General features: G+C 41.4%; 1 protein-coding gene across 2 annotated transcripts in view; it reads left to right on the top strand.

The window, feature by feature from the left end:
- The window catches only part of LOC137618731 (zinc finger protein 454-like), a 199,935-nt gene that overhangs the window by 94,548 nt on the left and 77,949 nt on the right, over window positions 1-27,438 (top strand). For both annotated transcript variants that reach the window (XR_011039830.1, XM_068348900.1), the window contains exon 3: window positions 16,872-16,938. The gene's annotated coding sequence lies outside the window, so the exon portion shown is untranslated. The remainder of the gene's footprint in view (window positions 1-16,871; window positions 16,939-27,438) is intronic.

Raw genomic sequence — 27,438 nt, 5'->3', positions numbered from 1 at the left:
TACATTATGTTTCGAACCTAAACAATGGGGATTTTATTTTAAAGGAGCTAATACAGAAAGTCAATTTTCTGTTCGCAATAGCCTCAGGGGCTAGAGTTAATGAAATATAGGCCATATTCAGTTCACAGAAGAAGGAGAATGGAATCCTTTCCCAATCCTACTTTTCTCGCCAAAACGGGCTGCCCACCAAAAGGTGGGGTCCGTGGAGAATCTGCACACTCAAGGAAGATGTCTCCTTATGCCCATTAGGGGGTCTTTAGGTCTATCTTCGTAGAACTTCAGACTTCAAGGAAGGACAGCTCTTCCGAGGCGATATCTCAGGATAAAAAATCTATCCCTAAAATAACTGAGAGCTATGCTCACCTACTTATTCGCAGAGCGGATCCTGACAGCTCACCCGCAGTTCATGATCCTAGGAAAATTGCATCTTCACGGAACTTCTTCCAACACTATTTGAAGCAAGTACTTAAGATAAGACATGTTGTGGTGGCGGCGGGTAGTTCTAAAGAACCCGTCGTCTAAGCCCGCGACGAACAGTGAACTGCTTTGGGACTTTCCAGTGCATCAGGTGCATGGGTACATTTACCTTCAAGTGTAAATCATAACTATGATTAACACACTGTTCCACATAGGTGCATATCTGACCGATAACACCAGTGCCGAGTGAACTTTGCGTCACGGTGTTCATGCATTTCCAAAATCTGTACAGATCAGTCAGATTTGGTTTCACATCTCCATTGAGTGGCATCATTTCGATGAAATTACATTTTTTCTCAAAAGGAGAAAATATGGACTCTGATGTGTTTTCAATGCCTGATCAGATTCATACTTGATTGTAACTACCTACAAGGTAAAATGCTAAACGTATTTGCGTCTTATTGCTGCTATCTCAGTAACAGACGAATAAAGTACACTAGAGTTTTAATTATGCCCTAGAAGGGCCCAACTTGAAATCAGAGTACAGATTTCTAAGGGATAAAGGGTAATCTCTAAGATTTACCGTCCGTCCCTATGGAGATACAAACTTTGAATCCTTATAGTCGAAGTCGACACTTTCCCTGCAGGGGGCAGGAAGCCCTAAGCTAGTTCCAAGCTTAGTGGATATGGCAAATAACAGTAATGTCATATATAAAGGTATATGAGACCGTATAAGGAACTCATCAAAGTAAAGGCACTTGTGCAAACCAACAGATATAGTATTTTCAAGTAATCCTTCGGTAAACTTCCATCAGGACGACATGGCTGAGCCCATAAAACGGATTTTGAGTAAAGCGAAAAATCTATTTTTGGGTGATATGGCCATGTCGTCCAGATGGACCCTCCCTCCTTCCTAAAAAGGAGTATACATAAATGTAACAAATTCCCCACCCGAAACTACTCTATCTGCGGCTATCCATGCTTAATTGCAACAAGGAATAGTTCGCCGGAGTGGTACCAGGAGGTGATGTACCGGGTAACCTTGATAAGGGCTCCCCTTCAATTTCGCCACTCTTCCCCCTCAAAGCGAAAACTCTATTCCGGGTGAAGATAGCTTTGTGTCGTATCAAGAAATACGTCCCTTGATATTATGCGATATCTTTAAGAGTTATGTTAAGGATACTCGCGGCAGGAGTTAGAATTCTGGAGACCTGTGGTCAATTCTCTGGGAGTATCACTGTAGGCAAATATCCCCAAGAAAGCTGCCTAAAGGAACCTTCCATTAGGACGACATGGCCATATCACCCAAAATTAGATTTTTCACTTTGCTCAAAATCCGTTATATATACATATATATATATATATATATATATATATATATATATATATATATATATATATATATATATATGTATGTATTTATACATATTTATACATATATACTTATATATATATATATATATATATATATATATCTATATATATATATATATATATATATATATATATGTGTGTGTGTGTGTGTATACACATATTTATATATACATATATATACATATACAGTGGAACCTCTACATCCGAACGTATCTAGATCCGAATTTTCCAACACCCGAAGTAAAATTCGAGCAATTTTTCGACTCTACACCCGAATTTTATTTCGACACACGAAGTAAGCAATTTTCTTCGTACCGATTGTATCCGAATTTTTCGACACGCGAAGTACAATTCGAACACGTTCCTACTCTACACCTGAAGTAAACAATACAGTACCCGTACGCGTACGCGTAGATGTTTCTCATAGCGCCGGATGTATTTTTTATTTCCGCCGATAGAAGGCAGCACTTCGACCTCGGAAGGACCCTCAATTAGTGTGGCTTGGGTCATTCCTCTGTTCTCGTCGGCTTCGTGAGGTTGTACCCTGTGCGTTCTGCTATTAACTATTTTAATTGTGATTTTTTTCGTTCATCCTTTTACGGTTGTTTACGTTTTTCATGGGTCCTAAAAGGCTTAGTTTCGCAAGTGGTAGTGGTAGTGGTGAGAAAGGAAGAAGGAAATGCTTTCTTTAGAAGTAAAGCAAGAAATTATTGAAAAGCATGAGCGTGGCATCCGCGTGAGTGAACTTGCAAAAAAATATGGCCAAAATTTGTCGACGATCTCGACAATCTTGAAACAGAAAGAAGCCATTAAAGCTGTGAAACCTTCTAAGGGGATCACCATCATTTCAAAACGTAGCCCTGTCATAAAAGAGATGGAACGACTTCTGCTAATCTGGATTAAGGACAGAGAGATTGTTGGCGACACCATCACCGAAACTATTATCTGCGAGAAGGCGCACGCCATCTTCACTGACTTGAAGGAGGCGAGCTCTGGGGGTGATGCTGGGGAGAGTTCAACTGAACGTTCCTCAGACGATTTCAAGGCATCTTGTAGCTGGTTCGAAAAATTTAAGAAACGGTCCGGGATTCATTCAGTTGTTCGCCACGGAGAGGCTGCTAGTGCACACACAAAGGCTGCAGCTGACTTTGTGAAGAGCTTTGAAAGGACCGTGAAGAAGGCTACGTAGAGCAGCAGGTGTTCAATTGTGATGAAACCGGGCTGTTTTGGAAGAAGATGCCCATTCGAACCTACATCACCGCCGAAGAGAAGAAATTGCCTGGGCATAAGCCAGTGAAGGATCGGTTGACTCTTGCCCTATGTGCCAACGCTAGCGGGGACTTTAAAGTCAAGCCCTTACTGGTTTACCATTCGGAGAACCCTAGGGCCTTTAAGGCACAGAATGTGGATAAGGACCAGCTTCAAGTTTTCTGGCGATCCAACTCAAAGGCTTGGGTCACTAGGCAGTTCTTTGTCCAATGGGTTAACCAAGTTTTCGGTCCTTCTGTGAAGAAGTATCTTCATGAGCAGAAATTGCCTTTAAAGTGCCTGCTATGCCTTGTCAATGCACCCGCTCACCCCCCCCCCCGACTCGAAGATGATATCTTCGAAGAATTCAAGTTCATAAAGGTGCTGTATCATCCACTGAATACCACCTCTACCCTCATGCCCATGGACCAGCAAGTCATCTCGAACTTCAAGAAGCTCTACACCAAGCACCTATTCAAATAGTGCCTTAATGTCACGCAAAGCACAAACTTAACTTTCCGTGAATTTTGGAAAAGCTACTTTAACATCGTGCACTGCTTGAAGATCATAGATCAGGCTTGGGTGGGATAAACTCGACGAACCCTCAATTCTGCTTGGAAGAAGCTGTGGCCTGATGCAGTTTCTCCCCGAGATTTCGAAGGTTTTGACCCCAAACCTGATCCCGTGGTGGGTGCAGCGGAAGACGTAGAGGAAATCGTCTCCCTTGGCAAGTCCATGGGTCTGGAGGTCGACGCAGATGACACCACGGAACTCGTTGCCGAACATCACAACGAACTTACTACAGAGGAGCTCAAGGAACTCCATGCTATGTCTGAGCACATGAGTGATGACGAGGAAGGGATCGAGGAGGTAGAACATGTGTTAGGTTCGGCGCAAATAAAAGAGGTGTTAGGAAAATATCAAGACGTGGTCGACTTCATCGACAAATACCATCCAAAATAATTGCAGGTTTGTCGTGTAGTTGCGCAGTTCGATGATGTTTGCCTAACTCATTTTCGAAACATTCTGAAAAGCCGTACCAAACAACTTTCTATCGATAGCTTCTTTAAAAAAACTACGAAGCGAACTTGTGATGAAGAGGAAGGAAGTGGTTCAAAGAAAATGGCAAAGAGTGAAGAGAAAAAAATTCAATCAATTTTAAGTGTAGAGTGAAAGTGATTAAAATTAATCATCAAAAAGAAAAAAAGAAAATGTAAAAAAAAATAAATAAGCTAAGTTAGGTTAAAGTTCACTTAGTGTAAGTTAGAATAAGTTACGGTAGTGTATGTTTATCGTAGTCACCCTCTCTACCTCCTTGCCGCCCGTCCGTCTCCTCTCTGCGTAGCAAGACCGACATCTGCGCTGGACTTTCTAAGGTAAAGTGACGCTAAAAACCCGTTTCTTATTTATTATTTCTTTATAATTATTCTTTTTTACATGTCTATTATCTAATTTAGAGTGCATATTGTCATGTGTAATTATGGGTAGTAATTTATTAAGGAGTTATCAGGTTTTTGGGTTCAACCACGGATTAATCCTATTTCAATGTATTCTTATGGGAAAATTCGTTTCTACATCCGAACATTTTCTACACCCAAAGTCGGTTGTGGAACAGATTAAATTCGTATGTAGAGGTACCACTGTATATACATATACATATGCATACATATAAATATACATATACATATATACACATATACAGTAGACCCCCGGGGTACGGCGTCCCCAGCTTACGTTTTTTTCACGTTACGGTTTGGAATACAATGTTTTTTTGTCCCTTCGTTACGACATTTTTCCCCACCTTACGGCATCAAATTCCAAAATTCAAACTTTGCGGTTTTTACTCGTACGACTGTGCGAGTCACTCTCCTACCACCACGCTCATACGTCACTGCAGACGTCACTAAGAAGCTGGTCTGCTATTGGTCGGCGTCACGGCGTCACTAAGATGCCAATACGCTATTGGCTGAAATCCCTCCTACAATGTCTGAGATAGATGCTGCCTCTCTCTCTCTCTCTCTCTCTCTGTTAATCGCGCGCTCAGTTGAGAATCTTGTGTGCGTTTCGTAACATACTTTTTGTGCATTTTAGTGCTTAATTCCAACTTTAATTCGTTAGCCATGGGTCCCAAGATTGCTAGTGATGTTAAAGGAAAAGTAAGATGATGATTAATATGGAAACGAAGCTGGAGATAATAAAGAAATACGAAGAAGTCATGCTCATGGGGCTTGTTGTCGATGAGGCTGACGTCGATAACCTTATCGAGGAGCACAGGGAGGAGCTTACGACTGAAGACTTAAAGGAGTTAGAGGAAATGCAGCTGACCATCATTCAAGAAGAGCACAGCTCTAGTCGTGGCAAGGACGGGAGGGGGAGACTGAAGAAACGAAATCGGCAGAAATAAGGGAAGCTATCGGTTGGTATGAAAACCTTATGAGATTCATTAAAAAAAAAACACCCAGAAAAACTTCACAGAGGTCGTCTTCTGGAGAGTGTTAATGACAAGTGTATGAGTCATTTTAGAAATATTTTCAGGAGTCGTCAGAAACAGGCTTCTTTGGATAGATATTTCTCCAAAAGAGAAGTGTCAGAAAGCAAAGATGATAAGTGATTCTTTTAAAAAAGCTAAAAAAAGAGTAATTTTTTAAGTTCTTAAAAAAAAAAATTATAAAAAAAATTTCAAAAAACAAAAATAATAAAAAAAAAACATTTTTAATTTCAAGTGTTTAATAGTAAGAATAAATTTATTATTAAGTGTACATAACATAATTAGCATTGATACATTTTTATATCTGCTGTCTCCTCCTCCCTCTGCCTCCACTCACTACCAGCTCAAGTCACGTCACTCCAAAGGTAAGTAAAATTTCATTTTTCCTTCACAGTACAGTACTGTATATAATTTTTATTTATAATGTTATTTAATTATGTACTGTACAGTACATGTATATTATATATAAGTATACTGTAGTACAGTGCTTACTATACTATTTTGTTACTAATTTTTAATATGTATGTAAAATTTTGATGTTTTTACCTGGGGTTTTGCATGCATTAGCTATTCTATTGCCCGCCATACGACATTTTCACCATACGATACCAACTCCGGAACGGATTAATGTCATATGGCGGCCTATAGGTAGCTTTTTAAGGGATATTTGGCTACAGTGATATTCCCAGAGAATTAACCGTTAGGTCTCCAGAATTCTAACTTCTGGCGCGAATATCCTTAAAATTTCTCTTAAGGATATCGCATAATCAGGGGGACGTATCTCTTGATATGACACATAGCGATCTTCACCCCGAATAGCGTTTTCGCTTCGAGGTGAAAAGTGGCAAAAAGAAGGGGAGCCGTTATCAAGGTACCCTTCCTCTTGTACTACTATAGAGTATCTAGATGGCGCTGTAAACAATAACGAGCTATTCCTATTGTTGTAGCGGTTTCGCACGGTGGTTTTCCCTGTTGCTCTTTTGTTTACGCTCTAGTTTTTAGATTTATCATGCAATTTCCAGCCTCTTCTGCCTCACCGATTGCCGGGTAGATTGTGGGACCGGCCGGGCTCCTACATAGCAACCGCTTAGTCACTCAGTCTTCCCTTAAGGACACAGGCTCCGGGAAAGGTTGTGCCGGCTATGACGGCTGCCGGTGGGAGACCCCTGTTCTGTAGTGTTCTTTAGTCCTCTCTTGGACTACCTTCCACATAACCGGGGCCGGCAGTGACCAGCAACGGCTTTTGTGGTTGGATGGAAGCCTGAATGGTATATTCTCCCCTTCCATTTGAACCATCTTTCTGGAGGAAGGCAGTAACATTAAGTACTTACACCCTTATTTATGGTTAACAAACATTTAATAAGGTAACCCTTCACTCCATACTTTCTCTCTCTCTATCAGCTAGTGCCGCCAGATAACTAACGCCGGCTGAGCCGAAGCCATCTGGTACTAACCCAGTCGGCAACATGCCAGCTGGGCCGGTGCCGCCAGGTACTATCCCATGCCGGCTGGTTTGTGCCGCCAGGTGTTGCCGGCTGGTTTGTGCCGCCAGGTGTTGCCGGCTGGTTTGTGCCGCCAGGTGTTGCCGGCTAAAAACTACAGTATATGATTATACAGTAGCCAGTATATTTGCAGTATAGATCATACTGCAGCTAGAAAACTATAGCATATATTATACAGTAGTTATTTTCCAACATACAACCCTGTGTATCCTTGTACGGTCTATTATTGAGACCAGTTTTATATTGAAGGAAAAGACTTCTTTCAACAGACTGATAGATGATCAGTTACCCTTTACCGGACAGTATTAAAACCTTGGGAAAGGTCAGTGTTAAGTTACACTTATCTACCCCTAGAGGTTAGAACCTTTCCCTTGGGTGTCTTGAATAAGAAAACTCTGGGTTTTAATTTTGGGGGAGGTCACAGCAATTGGCTGGACAGGAAACAGGTATGTGTCTTTCCTAATTCCTTTCTAGCTTGTCTATCCTAAGCTATAATGTTAAAATATTATTATAATATTTTATATAGTTGTTTATCAGGTGAGATAAACTACCGTATACTCATTTAATTTTCCTCTCTTTACAGGAGGACTACCCCAAGTGCCTATAAGTCTTCTGCAACGTCAGGAGTAAGGACTTCTGTGGCCACGCAGAATGCAGGGTTCATGCCCCCGGCGCCACTTCCAAGGGATCTCTTCGGTACTGGGACCCTCAGGATTGCAAGATTTGCAACGCCTTGGTTACCGAGGCTTTTGATGACCCCAAGACTGCGGAGTCAAGGGATGCAGCATGAGAGAAGCTGCGCAGATGGGTACGTGGCTTTCAGAAGAACGCCACGGGACCTTACCTTCCTAGCGAATGGATGCGCTCCTTGCTGTTCCCAAAAGCCGGTGTGGAAGCTGTCATACCCCAGCCTCGACCTGAGATCCCTTGCGTCCAGATTGCCGTAGATACGGAGGTCTCTGACGCAATGCAGGACATCCACTTAGATGAGAGGATGTCGGAGGTGTTTTAGGACACCGAGAAAGGCCTTCTAGCGGAAGGTCTCGATGAGGAGTCCACCTTGACTCCTGAAGAAGAAGAGGATGATGTCGAATCGGAGTCCCTTCCGTCAGTTCTGGCCCGAGAGCCGTTACCCTCTACATCTTCTGCCCCTCCATCAGATGATATGAGACAGGCAATGGCCAGTCTCATGGCAATGATGGAGAGCCTTCACAAGCAAGGGCATGAAAGGGAGGCGAAATGGGAAAGACAGATGGCCCAACTTACCGCCTCCCTAGGGTCTCACAAGAAACGTTCAGGAACTACCAGCTTGTTCAACGGTGAATCCCTGGATACATGCCTATCACCAGTGGTAGGATCTTTATTTCAGAAAAGTTGGGGGCCGTCCCTACCGAGGATGTTGAATTTTGGCCCAGCTTTCAAGGTTATCCAGACTGCTTCGTACATCTGAAGCTGGAACCAGCATCTAAGGAGGAGACAGAATCCAAGGAGGTCATAGTACTTGACCACGCTAAAGCTCAGGCTCTGTTGTCAAGTAGCCTAAAGCAGAAGGGCTACACTAACTCTAGTGTCGGCCCTGAGCAAGAAGCGTCCCACTTTTCTTGCTCCAGCTTCCATTGCCTTTCCCTTTACATCAAAGGGTTTAAAGGCAGTTATGAAGGCAAAAGGGGCAGGCAAACCTTGCCCTACACTCTTGGAGTGTAAACCTTTATCTTTAGCCCTGCCCATGGAGGATAAGGACTGGAAGGAAGTCCACCTTACCTTCTCAGTTGGGAATTTGGAGGCAGATATCGCTGGACGTCAGTTCAGCAAAAATCTCCCTAAGCTGTCTGACTTTCTCTTGCATAGGGAGCAAGAGAAAAAAGAAAGGCTGGCCGCATCTCTATCTCTGCAGAGCTGCCTAGAGATGACGGCAAGCGATAGTAGAAACCCAGATATGAACATGGTCATGGGCAAAATGCATTTGGCTACTGTGGTTAAGGACCTGTATGGCTTCGTCAAATCCAGAAGAGCATGTTGGGAGTTCGTGTTTGCTTCTGCGACAGTCAAGCACAAACCCAGGAAGTTGATAGCTTCCAATATCTGGGGTAAGGACCTCTTCCCTAGTGAAGTGGTCAAGGAAGTCGTAGACAAGGCCGCCACGGAGAATAGAAACCTTCTCCAGAAGTGGGGCATGTCAGCGAAGAGGAAGTCTTCCACGAATGAGGGTCCCCTGCTTAAGAGGAAGACAAAAAGACGCAGGTTGCCCTCTCGCCCTGCCAGACAGCAGCAGCAACATCCCACAGTTGCCATGACCGCGGGGCCCCAGATGGTGGCTCAACCTCAACCAACCTATCAGATGGTGCCTCAGCAGCTGGGTGCCCAGTCACCAGTGTTCAACCCTGGGTTCGAGAGGCAGGCTACTACCTTTCGTCCCAAGGGTAGAGGATCTAGATACCCTCCAAGAGGTAAAGGGGGACGCGGTCAGGGAGGTAAATCCTTCGGAAGTAAGAAGCAATGAGTTGTTTCAGGTAGGAGGGAGACTCCAACAATTTCAGGATCGTTGGACCTTCGATCCTTGGGCCCACAGAACGGACTTGGATGGTGCTGGAGCGAGGCTCCACCACCATTCCCTCAATTCTTCCAATACTCCACCCCCGTACTGGAAGAATACACCCTAGAACTTTTGAGCAACCGGGTGACACGGAGAACAAAGTCCATCAAATTCCAAGGAAGGCTGTTTTGTGTTCCCAAGAAGGACTCAGAGTCATTCTGGACTGTCGCTATTCAACAAGTTCATAGAAAACAACAAGTTAAGGATGTTAACCCTTCAACACATAAGGACCCTGTTACCAAAAGGGGCGTACACGATCTCGATAGACCTGGCAGATGCCTACGGGCATATTCCAGTCAACTGCCCCCTCTCCTCCTACCTAGGATTCAGGCTACAGAAGAAGAAGTACGTCTTCAGAGCCATGCCCTTTGGACTAAACATAGCCCCGAGGATCTTTACAAAACTTGCAGACACAGTCATTCAACAACTACGCCTAGAAGGTGTCCAGGTAGTAGCGTACCTGGACGACTGGCTGGTGTGGGCAGCATCCAGGACGGAGTGTATGGAAGCATCCAAGAAAGTGATCCAGTTCCTGGAACATCTGGGATTCAAGATCAACGTCAAGAAGTCTCGACTGTCTCCAGCTCAAGGGTTTCAATGGCTTGGTGTCCATTGGAATTTAAAGTCACACCGTCTCTCCATTCCCCCAGGGAAGAGGAGAGAGATAGCAGGATCTGTCAGGAGATTATTGAAATCCGACAGGATCTCAAGACACCAACAGCAAAGAGTACTGGGCTCTCTCCAGTTCGCATCAGTGACAGACCCAGTGCTAAGAGCACAGCTAAAAGATGCGTCAGGAGTCTGGAGAAAATACGCATTGAACGCTCGAAGAGATCTAAGAAGACGGATACAGACCCTGCTACGATCACTTCTCAAACCATGGTCGAAGTCCAAGAAACTAAAGAGGGCCGTACCCTTACAACCACCTCCACCGTCAGTCACCATCTTACGGATGCTTCGAAGGAAGGATGGGGAGGTCACTCCCATCAACGGAAAGTCCAAGGGACTTGGTCTTCTCTATTGAAGACCTTCCACATCAACTTTTTGGAGGCCATGGCAGTCTTTCTGATGCTGAAGAAACTCTCCCCTCGCAAATCAGCCCATATAAGACTGATCCTGGACAGCGAGGTGATAGTGAGATGTCTGAATCGTCAAGGCTCGAGATCGCCCCAAATCAACAAAGTGAGGTTTGTATATAATATAAGAACAAACATAGCATCACTACATACAGGTCTCTCTGTTTGTAGCACATGTTAGAACAATCATTATTAGATAATGTTGTATCACTTATCAGAATAATGGTTTAGCTATACATTTTGTTCATAAGTAAATATATGCAGTTTTATTGAAGGGTAAGTAAACTATGATGTATTTTATTAAAATTCAATGATAGGGCGAAATAAGACGCAAATACCTATTGATAATTTTATTGGTTATAAATGACCAACATAAGATAACAGGTATAACATACATGTTAATATATGTAATAAGAAACATAACAATCAAAATACAGAAAGTTCTTGTTTTCACCTGAAAGTGAAAGCTTAATTAATGCCACAGTAAATCTGAAAATTTGATAAATTTTCTAATGTGAATTTTCGTTGTGTTTAACGTCTATTCACACTATGTAAGTACACACAGCACTAATGTTATATATATGTTTCTTCACCTCAACTAATTAGAACAGTCCTTGGTGTCCCCTTAGAGACACTCACTTCAAAAGTATTGCACTAAGAGGTGTCAACACCTTCACCCATTTGATTGATGGTCTCAATCAATTCACTGTTCATTGCAGCACTAGACGACAGTTTTTAGTACACTACCTGCCGCCACCACGTATCGCTCGAGTTCATGCACTTGCTTCGCATAATGCTTGTAAAACACTCTGGATGACTTCCATCCAGTGTATGAGCGAAGATGCTCAAAGTCCATATACTGAAAAAAGTTCAGTGATGAAGCGATTTTCCTTGGATCATGACCTGCGAGTGTACTGTCAGGATCCGCTCTGCGAATAAAATAGGTGATTTTCGCCCTCAGTTGTTTTAGGGATAGGTTTGATCCTGAAGTTTCTCCTTTAAAGAGCTGTCCTCCCCTGAAGTCTGAAGTTCTTCAAAGATAGACCTTTAGACACTCAACTGGACACTGAGATATCTTCCTTCAGAGGGCAGATTTTCCAGGGACCCCATCTTTTAGTGGGTAGCTCGTTCTTAGCGAGAAATGTTGGATCGGGAAAAAAGTTCAGCTCTCCCACTTCTTTGAACTGAATATGGCCCTCATCTCTGGATAGGGCCACTATTTCACTAACTCTGGCCCCCGAGGCTATAGCAAATAGGAAAATGACGTTTTGAGTCAAGTCTTTCAGGGAGCAATCCTCATTGTTCACTGTTGAAGCATAGTGTAGGACCTTGTCTAAGGACCATGAGATGGGCTTTGGAGGGGCTGCAGGTCTAAGTCTACCACATGCTTTAGGGATCTTGTTAAAGATTTCGTTTGACAAGTCTACTTGAAAGGCATATAGTAGAGGTTTAGTCAGAGCTGATTTACACGTAGATATCGTGGTGGCTGCCAGACCTTGTTCATGAAGGTGGATAAAGGACAAACAGAAGTCCATTAAGATCTCTTTTGGTCCTTTTGCTTTGCCGAAAGCTACCCACTTTTTCAAAGATGATTAATATTGTCTTCTGGTTGACTTAGATTTATATTCCTCTAAGAAGTCTATACTGCCTTTCGAGATTCCAAATCTTTTCTTTACTGCTAAGGAGAGAAAATCATGAGATTAAGGCTTTGGGCTCTCTGTGATGAAGCGAAGACAGTCGACTTCTGGACCCGTTGAGACAGTGCTGGGTCTAGCAGAGAGACCAGCCTCAGCTTCAGTTCCAATACTAGAGGGAACCAGTTGATCCCTGGCCACTTGGGAGCCACTAGAGCTGCTGTCCCCGAAAGGATCCCATCCAATTGAGGACCTTCATTAGGAGATTGGTTGGAGGGAAGATCCGGTTCCATCTGCTCCAGTCGAGGGACATGGCGTCCGTCGCTTCCGTTAAAGGGTCCTCGTATGGGGCCACGTAACGAGGTAGCTTCTTGTTGTCGCTCATTGCGAAGAGGTCGATCTGCAGTTCCGGGACTTGACGTAAGATGAAGGAGAATTATTCTGCGTCTAGGGACCATTCTGACTCTATCAACGTGAGCCTGGATAGAGCGTCGGCCGTCACATTGCGGAACCCTTGAAGGTGAACTGCTGACAAATGCCATCTCTTCTTTTCCGCTTGGCGGAAGATGAACAACATCACTTTGTTGATTTGGGGCGATCTCGAGCCTTGACGATTCAGACATCTCACTATCACCTTGCTGTCCAGGATCAGTCTTATATGGGCTGATTTGCGAGGGGAGAGTTTCTTCAGCGTCAGAACGACTGCCATGGCTTCCAAAAAGTTGATGTGGAAGGTCTTGAATAGAGAAGACCAAGTCCCTTGGACTTTCCGTTGATGGGAGTGACCTCCCCATCCTTCCTTCAAAGCATCCGTATGATGGTGACTGATGGTGGAGGTGGTTGTAAGGGTACGGCCCTCTTCAGCTTCTTGGACTTCGACCATGGTTTGAGAAGTGATCGTAGCAGGGTCTGTATCCGTCTTCTTAGATCTCTTCGAGCGTTCAATGCGTATTTTCTCCAAACTCCTGACGCATCGTTTAGCTATGCTCTTAGCACTGGGTCTGCCACTGATGCTAACTGGAGCGAGCCCAGTACTCTTTGCTGTTGGTATCTTGAGATCCTGTTGGATTTCAATAATCTCCTGACAGATCCTGCTATCTCTCTCCTCTTCCCTGGGGAAATGGAGAGACGGTGAGACTTTAAATTCCAATGGACTCCAAACTGGAGATAGTCGAGACTTCTTGACGTTGATCTTGAATCCCAGATGTTCCAGGAACTGGATCACTTTCTTGGATGCTTCCATAAACTCCATCCTGGATGCTGCCCACACCAGCCAGTCGTCCAGGTACGCTACTACCTGGACACCTACTAGGCATAGTTGTTGAATGACTGCGTCTGCAAGTTTTGTAAAGATCCTTGGGGCTATGTTTAGTCCGAAGGGCATGGCTCTGAAGACGTACTTCTTCTTCTGTAGCCTGAATCCTAGGTAGGAGGAGAGGGGGCGGATGACTGGAATATGCCCGTAGGCATCTGCCAGGTCTATCGAGATCGTGTATGCCCCTTTTGGTAACAGGGTCCTTATGTGTTGAAGGGTTAACATCCTTAACTTGTTGTTTTCTATGAACTTGTTGAGTAGCGACAGTCCAGAATGTCTGAGTCCTTCTTGGGAACACAAAACAGCCTTCCTTGGAATTTGCTGGACTTTTCCTCTCCTTATCACCCGGTTGCTCAAAAGTTCTAGGGTATATTCTTCCAGTACGGGGGTGGAGTATTGGAAGAATTGAGGGAATGGTGGTGGAGCCTCGCTCAAGCGCCTAGGCTAGTAGCCTAGCGCCAGGCGAGATTCGGTTACCTCAATCGCCAAAGCTTTATAGTATACGATCGATGGGGAAGAGGAAATATATGCAATCAATGTATCTTTACAAGTATAAATTGCCTAAATAGCTTCATATTTAAATGCTATACCACTAAGAATGACATTCTATATCATGCATGAAGGTAAACTAAAGCGTGTAGGCTAGGAAGCCTAGCGCAGGCAAGGTTCGGTTACGTAAATCGCAGAAACTCTTAAGAATACTATCAACATTATATATAACTTCCTAGAATATTTTAACTGAATAGCTTTGTAAATATTCATGCTATTAAAACCGGGAAGGTCGTTCAGATTGACTAGATAACACATGCGTTATGAACGACAGCACCCATGGCGCCTCCGATGAAGGCGAAGCTCCAACTCTTAAAATTAATCTAATTCCTCTGTGAGGCAGGAGCTAAAATTAATACATTGAAAAGATCAAATACTCAACTTTCCAGACGCAGAAGAGGCTGGAGATTGCATGATAAATAAAAAAAACTAGAGCGTAAACGAAAGAGCAACAGGGAAAACCACCGTGCGAAACCGCTACAACAATAGGAATAGCTCGTTATTGTTTACAGCACCATCTAGATACTCTATAGTAGTACGAGAGCAAGGGTACCTTGATAACGGCTCCCCTTCTTTTTGCCACTTTCCCCCTTGAAGCGAAAACACAATTCGGGGAGAAGATCGCTATGTGTCGTATCAAGATATATGTCCCCTGATTATGCGATATCCTTAAGAGAAATTTTAAGGATACTGTATTCGCGCCAGGAGTTAGAATTCTGGAGACCTAACGGTTAATTCTCTGGGAATATCACTGTAGCCAAATATCCCTTAGAAAGCTACCTATAGGAATGTTCCATCAGGACGACATGGCCATATCATCCAAAAATAGATTTTTCGCTTCGCTCAATATCCGTTATATATGATAAATTTTGCACATTTAGACATGTTTTTCATAATAAAAAAAAACATTTGTTTTATACATTAATGTCTGGATTCTCTTTACTGGTTTAATTGGCTTCCTTTGGTTATCCTTGGGCTAAGGAACACTCCTAAAGACTCCCCGGATGTCTCGGTAGCTGAAATGGTGTTTGGGGACCCATTGGTCGTCCCTGCGAACACCAACAATCTCTAGTGCCTACATCATGTTGTTGGAAAATTTACATATACTGCCAGACTTACAAGCCCTCAGTAAAGCAACACATACAGATAAATTTGCACAAAGCTTCCCACGTTTTCCTGCGAAACAAAACTAGCAAGTCACCACTAACGCCACCTTAAACGGGGTCTCTCCTCATGATCTATTGTACACTGAAAACTTTTTTAATTATCATTCCTGGTAAAAAAGACCAGTTCTCCTCCGATCGCCTAGTCGCTTAAAACCTGTGTATTTCTTGCAAGATGACCAACCTACAGTTGATTGATTGATTAGGAGTTATCTGGCATCCTGACGCCGAGAAGTAAAATCACCTGGTCATAGAATATATCTTACATGATTCATAGGATTAAAGAACTCTTGTTTGTATTTCTAAGAAAAATAAGAAATAAACTTGCTTATTACTGTAATTTAAGGTTGATAAATTTTTCGAAATGTAAAGGTAAAATCCACTGGTGATGCTATAAGTATTCATTCAATGGCACCTCAGATTAGATATCCTTTCTCTATTTCTCTGTTTTCAAGGAAATGTGTGGAAAGTTTTTTTCAGACAGCATTTTCATGATTTTTTTATCATGCCAGTTTTCAATTGTTTTGCATGAACCAAATAATGCACATCTATTTTGCTGCTGTTATTCTGATCAGTATAATCTTTGCCATCAATGTTTTATGTCAGATGGGGTAATTGTTTCTGCCCATTCTATCTTCAGAGTAAGTGCCGGTGTCTCAGTGGATTGGAATCTGTTTCATGGTAATATAAAAAAGGGGTCCTCATTCTTGTTCATCAAGACTGATGTGTAATATATTGTCAATTTGATGTGTGCCACTGTTTCTTTGTGATATCTGGTTTTCCTCAGATTAGTGTTTATTGGCCCATTACTTTTCATACTATATACACATGACAGGGTTTTGCCTTGAAAACTAGCTGGTTGCATATGCAGATGATACTACTCTCTTTTCATCAATTCCATCTCCCGATTGTATATCTGGGGTTGCTGAATCCCTTAATAGAGATCTCGCTAAAATTAGTGCATGGTGCAAATTATGGGGTATGAAGTTGAATCCTAACAAAACTCAAAGTATGATTGTAAGTAGGTCAAGGACAGTGGCTCTTCAACATCCAGATCTCAGCATTGATAATGTTTCTTCAACTCTGTATGACTCTCCTAAAACTTTAGGTGTTATTCTTGTCAGTAAATTTTCTTTTGAGAAACATTAGGTCTTTGTCTTCAGTTGAAAAAAAAACGGGCTTATTGAGAAAGTTTTTTTTTAAGGATTTTTGGTGATCAATCTATTCTGAAGAAGTGCTTTAATATTAATTTTCATTCTACCTTGTTTCGAGTGTTGTTCTCCCGTCTGGTATTCAGCTGGTAATTCTCATCCTAATTTGTTGGACATGAACTTACGGTCTATTAAATTTCTTATTCCTGCTTCTACACTTTTGTAGCTGATGCTAAAAAATTCTAATTGTTTTGGGTAGAGGAAAGCATTAAAGTTTTTATATGTTGAATCAGATTTTTTTTATTGCCAATACTGTCACCTTTTTCTTTCTCACTTAATTTCTCTTTTACTTTATTTTCAGATCACAGTGTTCCAGTTGGACGTTAATAATGGGAGGGCATCTGTTATGGACAATTGGTCTCAGAGAAGTAATCCTTGGATTTTAAGAACTTTTGAGCTGTTAATTGTTATATTATGAGTATCTATTATCACTATTTAATCAGTTTTGTAATTTAGGTGGCTTGTTATACGTTGTCTTGCAGCATAGTTAAGAGAGATTCCACTATTGTACTTTTGAAATTCTCTCTGTGAAAATTAAAGGTCAGTTATCCTTACCTCTCGTCCAAGAACTATTTGAATACCCAGAAGTCAAGTTTAGACGAAAGTTTTGGAAATCTGTGAAATTGTTGCAAAACATTTGTGTGAATCATAGGTTAAGGTGGAGAAAGAGATACCAAGTTGTGTTGAAGAGGAAGTTAAGGATAGCCCACAAAGAGCTCTCATATGTAGGAAATCATTAGATTAGAAAGTTGGTCATAATATTAATAATAAAATAGAGGGACTCTTCCTCTAAGAAACTACTTACTGATAAGGCTCTCTGCTTCTACTGGTAGAGGGAGATAGGTGTCTCAGCACTGCTATCCCACAAAGACTCAAAAATGCCGAAAGTTAAGAAGCAATTCACTTGTGAGCAGTGCCAACATATGTTTCCTAATATTAGTTCTTTAAAAGTTCATAAGAGAACTCACACGGGTGAGAAGCCATTTTCTTGCTCAGAATGTCCCAGTCATTTTTCCCAATCAGGTCATCTTAAGCGGCACATGAGAACTCACACAGGGGAAAAGCCATTTCCTTGCCCTAGTTGTCCAGCTAAATTTGCCCAATCAGCCCATCTTGCATGTCATATGAGAACTCACATAAGGGAGAAGCCATTTCCTTGCCCTAAATGTCCACGTCATTTTTCCCAATCATCCAATCTTAAGTCTCACTTGAGAACTCACACTGGGGAGATGCCGTATGCTTGCCCCGAATGTCTTCTTCCTTTTTCCCACTCAAGTAACCTTAAACGTCACATGCAAATTCACACGGGGGAAAAGCCGTTTCCTTGTCCTAAATGTCCACGTCGTTTTTCCCAATCAGGTCATCTTGCATGTCATTTGAAAACTCACAAAGAATATAGATGTGACAGTGCACAATGATTTTGGTCTTAATAGAGTTGAGAAGAATAAAATAATAAAATGCCAAGAACTAAAGAATGAACAGATAAATACATGGGAACTGAAAGAAATAGGAATAATAATACCTGTTGTGGTGGGGGCAACAGGACTTATGAAGAAAAGCCTGAGACAATACCTTCAGGCAATATGAAGTTGCCCAAGCTTATATCATGTGGAAATTACTGTTATCAAGAGAATGTTGACCGTCTTGAAAAGAGTCCTCGGATACAAGACTAGCGGAGCATAGAGGTGCAACCATAGAACCAAAGCTGGGGTCCGTTGCACCCGTGATATAACTTGAAACAAAATAATGTATCAAGACAAAGTGAGAAATCATTTGCTTGCCTTGAATGTTCAAGTGGATTTTCTCAATAAAATAGTTTTAAGTATCACAGAACTTACAAAGATGAGAAACCATTTCTTTGTCTCATTATCCAAATCGATTTTCCTTCCCGGGTTCCCTCAAGAAGCACATGCTTTCACACAAAAGTGAAAGGCCGCTCAATTGTTCTGGATGTGAAAGCAGTTTATCCAAGGTAATCTACTGCAAACCTCCGATGTGCAGAATGAAAACCATTTGTTTCTCAATGTTATCTAATCTCAAAGTGTTGGGGAGAATTCGCATCAAACATATCAATAGTTCTTCAAATTCTGGTGATTGAATCCTTGCCTCATGTTGCCATTTGTATCATAAGGTTTTATAAGAGCTAATCTTTACAAATTCTTTCAGTGATCTGATTTTATGTGAAACCCATCCAACATCTAATCAGACACAATCCATTCAAGTTCTGACCACAGACAATTTTCTATTTTGATAATGATTGAAGGGAAAACTTCCCTCAAATCACTTCAAAGTAGCGTTTCTGGAACTTTGACGAACGCCATCATCAGGAAGTGACTGGTTAGAAATATCCATATTTTGTGGCTGCTGTACATGTGTGAATCCCCTACTGCGTGAGATATTCCTTCCTAAAGGAGAAAAGTCATCTCTCTCCCTGTTCCTAATCCCTTTGGACCCAGCTGGAGGAGTAACACCAGAAGAAAAATAGTCGTGATTTGAGAGGAGGAAAGAAACATCAACAAAATAAGTTCTGAGACAACAAAGATAAAGTATGTTTATCAAGAATGACAGGGATACTTCTTTGCCTTTCTCCTATTAGTGGTAAACCTTTCTCACTGCATAAAGAAAAATTCTGGACTATAATTATCAAATTACTGAAGTCTCTACATAAACCTTCCACAAGTATTACTTTTAATCCTAACACATTTGCATTGGCTTACAATAATCCATTGTGAAATAAAACAGTCGAGCAGACAGACATGATAAGCAGTTGCTCGTGTCCTTACATGAAGCAGGATAAGACAAAAGTGGGTCAGCTCAGTTCTTCGGATTGTTCATGTGTCCCCTGGAGTACAAGCAATTATTAGCCCAATTTTTAGCTTGGGACCATTCACAAGGGATTCCTCTGTTGAGGTATTGCTACAATTGCGGGGTTCTTTAGACATCAAAGAGAATGCCTTCGCACTTTATCGTGATCTGGAGATCATGATAAACTGAGCATGTTGATCGAATCGACAGAGGCTAGGAGGGTTTGCTTGAGGCCAGTTAGAATCTAGGGGATACTTTTACAAGATACAGAGTCTTCTTAACTGTTAATTTTACCATATGCTATTAAACTTCGATTACCATCATGAAAATATACGCTGGTAAATGACTTAACCACGGCTGCAACTGGAAGCAAGGGGCAGAATTATTGTTAAACCACAAGCCATTACATCACCTCTCCGTAGAATTGTGTTCCTAGTAAAGGGAATGTTGGCCCAAAGGTTAAAGGTTTCTCCCAATCTTCCCTCGCCTTTTAGCTTTTTAATTCTGTTATTCAGGGATTATTATTGTTCCTATCTGTCAAGTTTATTCCATATACCCTCATTCCCTTCTGTATTCTGCATTATCCACAGTTCTCTTCTAATTACTATTACCTGTAATTTTTATTTCAAACTTTATTCTATCTTAATATAATTTAATGCCAAAGGTATTCCTCTCTCTTTTTGTTCCCATACCATTTCACCTTTTAATTTCTGTTAGGAATATATATGTGTATATATATATATATATATATATATATATATATATATATATATATATATATATATACATACATACATGTATATATATATATATATATATATATATATATATATATACATATATATATACATACATACATGTATATATATATATATATATATATATATATGTATATATATATATATATATATATATATATGTGTGTGTGTGTGTGTGTGTGTGTTTATTCTTTTTCTTTTCCAAAACTATGTCTTTATCAAGTGACTACCGATTAATCTAAGTTCTGCCATTCCCTCTGTATATCAAGTTTAAATTCTTTATTCACTATGACGACTTTTTTTAAGAAGGTTATATTCTCTCAGTGATTTCACTTATATTTACTCATATTTAATCTAAAATCAGATTAAATGCCCTAGTTATTGGAAATATAGACAGTTATTTTGTAATTTTAAGCTTATTTTTAATCATTATTGTGGTTAGTTTAAAGGTAGTTCATTATTTTGTTCAACTTTCAGCTTATTTCGAGTTGATATAATGGTTAATGTAAAGTTAGACAATTATTTCGTAATTCTAAGACTGCTTTGAATTATTACTGTAATTATAGACCATAATTTTGTAACTGACTGATGGAATAGTTTGCTTGGGCATATTTTCAAGCAATATCCTGGTTAATGGGAAGGTGGACCAGACCATTAGTTTGTAATTTTAAGCTTGTATATAATTATCATTTTGCTTATAGTAAAGGTAAACCATCAGTTTGTAATCAAACTACAATAAAAGTTAATGTGAATTTCCTTTTCTGTATCCATTTGAATAATATCCCATGATTAAATTATCCTTTACATTTAGAGACCATCTTTATATAAAAAATTGCCTATAAACTTGTCCCTTTTTTTCTCAAAGAACTTCCATTAAATTGTGAGGAAGATCGTAATGGAAGGTTTGGGCATTCTTATCATAACTATGATTGACCTCAGAGGTATGTAGACGTTGCCGATATACAGCCCCCAGTTTCTAGAATTCTGAATTAATTATTGTATGTCCTTTTAGGTTTTATGGAAATAGGGCTACCACTAATGGAAAATCCTCTTCAAGGGGAGGATTGTATTAAAGCAAATTTGTTCCTACATTGTATGCAAACTTTTTGTTCTTTTTTACAGGCGAAGAAATCAGCGCTAGCTGATGTACGGCCATAAAATTTTTTGACGAGATAGACATCTCCTTCCACGTTAAGTTGTGCTTGAGGGTGCAGCATGCGTGTTTGCCCAGGCACGTTCGTGTCCAAGGAGGACATGAACCCTCACCGTCTTTGCCCATAGTGTAGGGAGTAGACATCCTCCTAGTGGGAGCGATAGGGCCTTACCTTATTGCCTTATTTTTTGGTTGGGTTCCCCCAGGTCCCTCAGTGTGAAGCACCTCGTATATCCACCAGAGAGTTGCTAATGCATCTTCCAGTCTTATATGCATCTTAGGTATTTATCGAGCTTATTCTTAAACACATCTACGCTCACTCCTGATATATTTCTTAGATGAGCTGGCAGCACATTAAATAGTCGCTGCATTATCGATGCTGGTGCGTAGTGGATTAATGTCCTGTGCGCCTTTCTTAGTTTACCTGGAATATTTTTTGACACTATTAATCTACCTCGGCTTGCTCTTTCTGATATTTTAAGCTCCATGATGTTTTCAGTAATTCCTTCTATTTGCTTCCATGATTGTATTATCATGTAGCGTTCTCTTCTCCTTTCTAGACTGTATAGTTTTAAAAATTGCAGTCTTTCCCAGTAGTCAAGGTCCTTAACTTCTTCTATTCTAGCAGTATAGGACCTTTGTACACTCTCTATTTGCGCAATATCCTTTTGGTAGTATGGGTACCATATCACATTGCAGTACTCGAGTGTACTACGTATATAAGTTTTGTAAAGCATAATCATGTGTTCAGCTTTTCTTGTTTTAAAGTTTCTGAATAACATTCCCATTTTTGCTTTACATTTAGCCAACAGTGTTGCTATTTGTTCGTTGCATAGCATATTCCTATTTAACATTACACCAAGGTCTTTAATTGCTTCCTTGTTTGTGATTGTCTCGTTATTAGGTCCCTTGTATGCATATACCATTCCTTCTCTGTTTCCATAATTCATTGATTCGAATTTATCGGAGTTAAATACCATCCTATTTATCTCCGCCCATTCGTATATTTTGTTTAGATCTCTTTGTAGTGAGTTCCTATCTTCATCACAAGTAATTTCTATACTTATTCTTGAGTCATCAGCGAAACTTCTCACTACGGAGTTTTCAACATCACAGTCTATGTCTGAGATCATAATAACAAACAGCAGTGCAGCTAATACCGTACTTTGTGGCATGCCAGATATTACCTGAGCTTCATCCGATTTCTCGTCATTTGCAACCACTATCTGTTTTCTGTTTTGCAGGAATTCTTTTACCCATTTTCCTATCTTTCCCACAATATTATGCTCTCTCATTTTTTCCTTTAATATATTATGGTATACCTTGTCAAAGGCTTTTGTAAAATCTAGATAGATCACATCTGTGTCTTTTTCACTTATCATATTTTTGTATATGTTTTCATAGTGTGCTATCAGTTGGGTTTGTGTACTTTTTCCGGGCACAAAACCGTGTTGACCTATATTAAACAAATTATTTTTAACCAAATGATCCATTATTTTCCTTTTTATTACCCTCACATACACTTTCATAATATGTGATGTTAGACTAACAGGTCTATAATTGCTTGCCTCTAGTCTTGATCCACTTTTGAAGATAGGGGTTATATAAGCTAATTTATGTTTAACATATATCTCGCTCATATCTACACTTTGTCTTAGCAGTGTTGCAAGCGGCTTCGCGATAGTGTTAGCAGTTTTTTTTTAACAAAATCGCTGGAACTCCATCTGATCCGGCTGCTGATCTATTTTTAATTTCGCTTATAGCCTTGACAATATCTGCTTCATTAATATCTATATCCATTAGATATTCAACATTTTCTTCTCTCATTTCTGTTTCATTATTCTCATTCGCAATTCTTGACGTGAACTCACTCTTATATTTTTCTGCTAATATGTTGCATATTTCCTTTTTTTCATTCGTTAGCCATCCTTCAATTCTTAGAGGGCCTATTTCTAATCTCCCTTTATTCATCTTTTTTGCATAGGAGTAAAGTACTTTGGGTTTTTTTTGTATATTTTGAAGTGTCCTTTCTTCTAAGTCCCTTTTTTCAATATTTAACTTAGCCGGTGATTATATAGCTGCAACTCTGTTGCCCGACAGACAACTCTACGGTAAAAACTCGCCAGCGATCGCTACACAGGTTGCAGGCGTGCCCAACAGCGCCATCTGTCGTCCAGATACCCAGTACTCAATGTAAACAAAGACTCAATTTTCTCTCTGTCGAGCTATCGACAAGACGTACTTACTCGCTGTTGCTAAACTGGAGTTTTTTCACAACTAATTGGTGAAGTACTTTATTCTAGTTTTGAGCTTTCGCTATGCAGGTGTTTTATCTTCATCTTAAATCTTGAACTCGTTTTGGATAGATTTAATTATGGTGACAAAGAGAGTATGGACTTTCTTTCACTTTTAAATGGCCGACCCTTCCCTTAGACGGAAGTGTGTTTAGGCTTTTAGTAATTATCTTATCACGTTATAGATTTTCCTCTATATATTTTATATCTCTCCGCCTTTATTAGGCCTCTTCGATTAACTTTCCATTTATTATAAACATATAAAAATAATTTTAATGTTTGGTTTATATAGACCTTTCCTGAGAGTAGGCGGTCCTAACTTGGAAACCGAAGTTAATCAACGTTGAGCCCTTTATATCGTAATTAGCTTTTAAAGAGCTAAGGATTTAAAACTTTTTAAATGTAATATTTTATGAAAGAATTTCTTTGATAGTCTTCGTACTGTTTTCAAAGATGAACTAACGTTTAGTTTATTTATGCTACGCAGTTGTTGACGTTCAGGACGTTCAACATGCACTCTATCGTTACGATAGAGAGAGAGTGTATCACGGTTTCACTTTGCAGTAAGAGTAAATCGATTCTGACGTTTTGGTCATTCTTTCATAGCTTAAATGTTTTAAATTCTATTTTAAAGGAACTTTTTATTTGAAAAACCTTTCAGTTTTTTCCTTTAGTCAAATAACATGTTTTTTTGACGAAATATAATTGGGCTCTTCTCTTAGGTGCGAAATCAAGAGAGAAAGAGAGAGAGAGATAGAGACGGAGGGAGAGAGAGGAGAGAAAACGTTCCGTTCAAGCGGGTAACGTTGTTCTCGAGTTACTCTCGTCCCTAGTCGCTGTACGGGGAGGAAGGATAAAACGTTTTTAGTTTTTTATTCTCGTCCCCAGGCTATGTGCGGTGAGAGATTGAAAACGTAGTTATATGAACTAGTGTTTAGTCTCTTTCCCAGCCACTGATTTTTTTTTCTTAAAATATGTTTTCTGTTTTTTGCTGGTATTAATGAGCTTGCATTATACGACTGATTTCGCAATTACTACCTTTTAATGAAGGGTAGAATTGCGTGTTTCAGGTAGAAATCAGTAAAAGTTTCGATTTCAGTGAAATAAGTGCAAAACAGAAAATCGAAGTGATAAAGTGATATGCGCAAAGTGTTACAGTGTTGCGTCCGAGGGTTCGTCTGTTCGTACCTGTCGTTCACCTAGTCCGGGACCTCTTGCATGCTCCCAAGCCCAGGGGAGAAGTAATGTCAAACGACTTAAGGGTTCGAGAGGCCTTGATCAACGAACAGACGTTTTCCCTCTATGGTATCGGGTGTATCTTACCAAGATCTCCCCTACCATAAGACGAGAGAGACGTTGTTTCTCCTCGTCATCCGAAGGCTTTTCGCATAAGAAACCTGTCACAAGGTTTCGAAGCCCTTAAGCGAAAGTCAGTCCTTTCAGGACAGGTCCAGCGTCCTGGTTACAACCATTAGAACAGCTCTGACCCTATGCAGTCATCGGATAACTGCTCGCCGCCTAACAAAAGCGTAACACAGACTCCGAGAGTCTTTTTTTGTTGGCAAAGTGTTGCGGTCACAGACGTTACCCTCGTCTCTTACCACAACCATTTCCGTTGATCCTTAATGGGTTGTATGGCAAGACATGCAGTATATGCTTGCCTCCCTTATGGAAGACTATTCTGCCGATTAGTCCGTTGAGTCTAGCCGTTTATCTCATCGATATCCTGGCTTTCAGCCAACCTAACGTTCTTTTGTGCTTACTGTTGACGTTGGCGTAGCTTAGTCACGTCAGTCAGGTTGTTTAGAACCACACTCTATGCGGTCTCGTGTGGTTTTTCAGCCGCATTTGGACGTTAGGCCACTTGCTGATGCTCCTGTTGACGTTCAAGACGTTCACTAACAATCGGAGTTGACTTGTTTTGACGCTGTGCGTCAACCTCCGCATTCTAGAGTTGTTTTGACTGCTCAGTCTAGGCAGTCAAAGCAGTCTCGAGTGGACGCTGTGCGTCCTCACGCACCTGTTGTGGTTGACAGTTCAGTTGTTGACAGTTCACAGACTGTCAAGCAGTTACATGACGTTGCGTTCTGGTCCACTACTAATGCACCAGTGAGTGTGGACTCTGCTTGTAAAGCATTGCCACCACGGTAGGTCTCTCCCTTGCTTGAGACTCAGCTTTTATCGGACAAGGTTCCTGTAGATGAGGAAGTTGCTGTTCCCCCTCCTACTGATATTCCCTTGAGGACTCTGTCAGATGGAGAGGAGCCTAAAGCTGCTTAGCCTCCTATGGACTTTAATTAAATCATGATGATTTTTTTAAGGATCTTTGTCCGGATCTTTTTGTAACTGCTGCTCCTCGTTCGCCTAAACGTCAGAGCTTACACTAGGCCTAGCTACTTCGAAGCCGTTGTTTTTAAGCTAGTGCTCTCTCGCTCTCCTAGAGAGCTTTACGTTGGCTAGGCGACTGGTTTTTCACCAGGAGGAGTTTGGGGGATACAGCCTTTGCTTTCCCTTCTTTTAAACTGATTTTTAGAGCGAGAGTCTGATATGACACGAGAGAAGTTCTCGGCTTGGGAGTTCATGCCTCTGTCCAGATAGACTTCTCAATTCTCGTAGACTCTCCCTGGCGCCTGGCCAGGAGACGCTCCAAGTTGTTTACAGGTCAACTTCACAGCTGTTTTCGAGCCTTTGAAGTTTTGCTGTACAATTATGTCATGCATAACAAGGCTTTCAGGGATGGTAAGCGGTACCGCCTCAGTCGCTAACCCCGTCTGTTGCCACACCTGCTCCCGTAGACCCTAAATGGGCTTTGCTGCAAGACATGCAGTCCAAGCTTGCGTCCTTGATAGAGGACTTTAATGCGGAGAAGGTTGCTACCGAACCTTCTGGCCAACAACCTTCCAACCGGTCGGTTGTGCGCCCTGTTGACGCTGAGGTAACCTACTCGCGTCTGCCAGTTGAGGTGGTTCCTCCACCGATGCGACCCAGTGTGGGTTGCCAGCCGCACGTTGACGTTAAGCGACGCTCGGAGGTGGTTGTTGACATTCAGGACGTTCAACAACCAGCAGAGGTGACTTGTTTTGACGCAGTGCGTCAACCTCAGCAACCCGGTAGGGTGTTGACTGCACAACCCAGACGGTCTAGACAGTCTCGGTTTGACGCTGTGCTTCCTCGCGCACCCATGGTTGTTGACAGTTCACAGACTGTGCAGCAGTTCCATGATGTTGCGTCCGGCTCCGTCACGCATGCACCAGTGCGACCGGACTCAGCGAGCCAGACGTTGCACACTCCGTTGCCGTTTCCTCATCAGTTTTTGGATGAGGAACCCTCTGATGAGGACGTTGCTGAACAACAAGACGATCAGCCCCCAGAATAGATCAAGCCCTGCTATCCATCCAGAAGATGCTGAAGAAGGAACGCTGCTCAGTCAGGCTGTGGATGAGTCTGGTAGGGACGCTGTCATCCGTGGAACAATTTGTGTCACTAGGAAGACTACACCTCCGTCCTCTTCAATACCATCTAGCTTTTCACTGGAAAAAGGACAAGACGGTAGAAGCGGTCTCGATCCCGGTTTCCGAAAAGATAAAGTCTTGTCTGACTTGGTGGAAGGACAATATCAACCTAAGAGAGGGTCTTCCCCTGGCTGTTCAGACTCCCAACCACGTTCTCTTCTCGGACGCATCGGACTTGGGCTGGGGCGCGACACTAGACGGTCGGGAATGCTCAGGACTGTGGAACTCGAGTCAGAGGAGCATGCATATCAACTGCAAGGAGCTGTTGGCAGTACATCTGGCCTTGAAAAGCTTCAAGTCTCTCCTTCGAGGCAAAGTGGTGGAAGTTAACTCGGACATCACCACG

Source organism: Palaemon carinicauda, chromosome 25 (genome assembly GCF_036898095.1).
Source record: "Palaemon carinicauda isolate YSFRI2023 chromosome 25, ASM3689809v2, whole genome shotgun sequence".
Lineage (NCBI taxonomy): Eukaryota > Metazoa > Arthropoda > Malacostraca > Decapoda > Palaemonidae > Palaemon > Palaemon carinicauda.
This window is presented reverse-complemented; position numbering and strand designations above follow the sequence as displayed.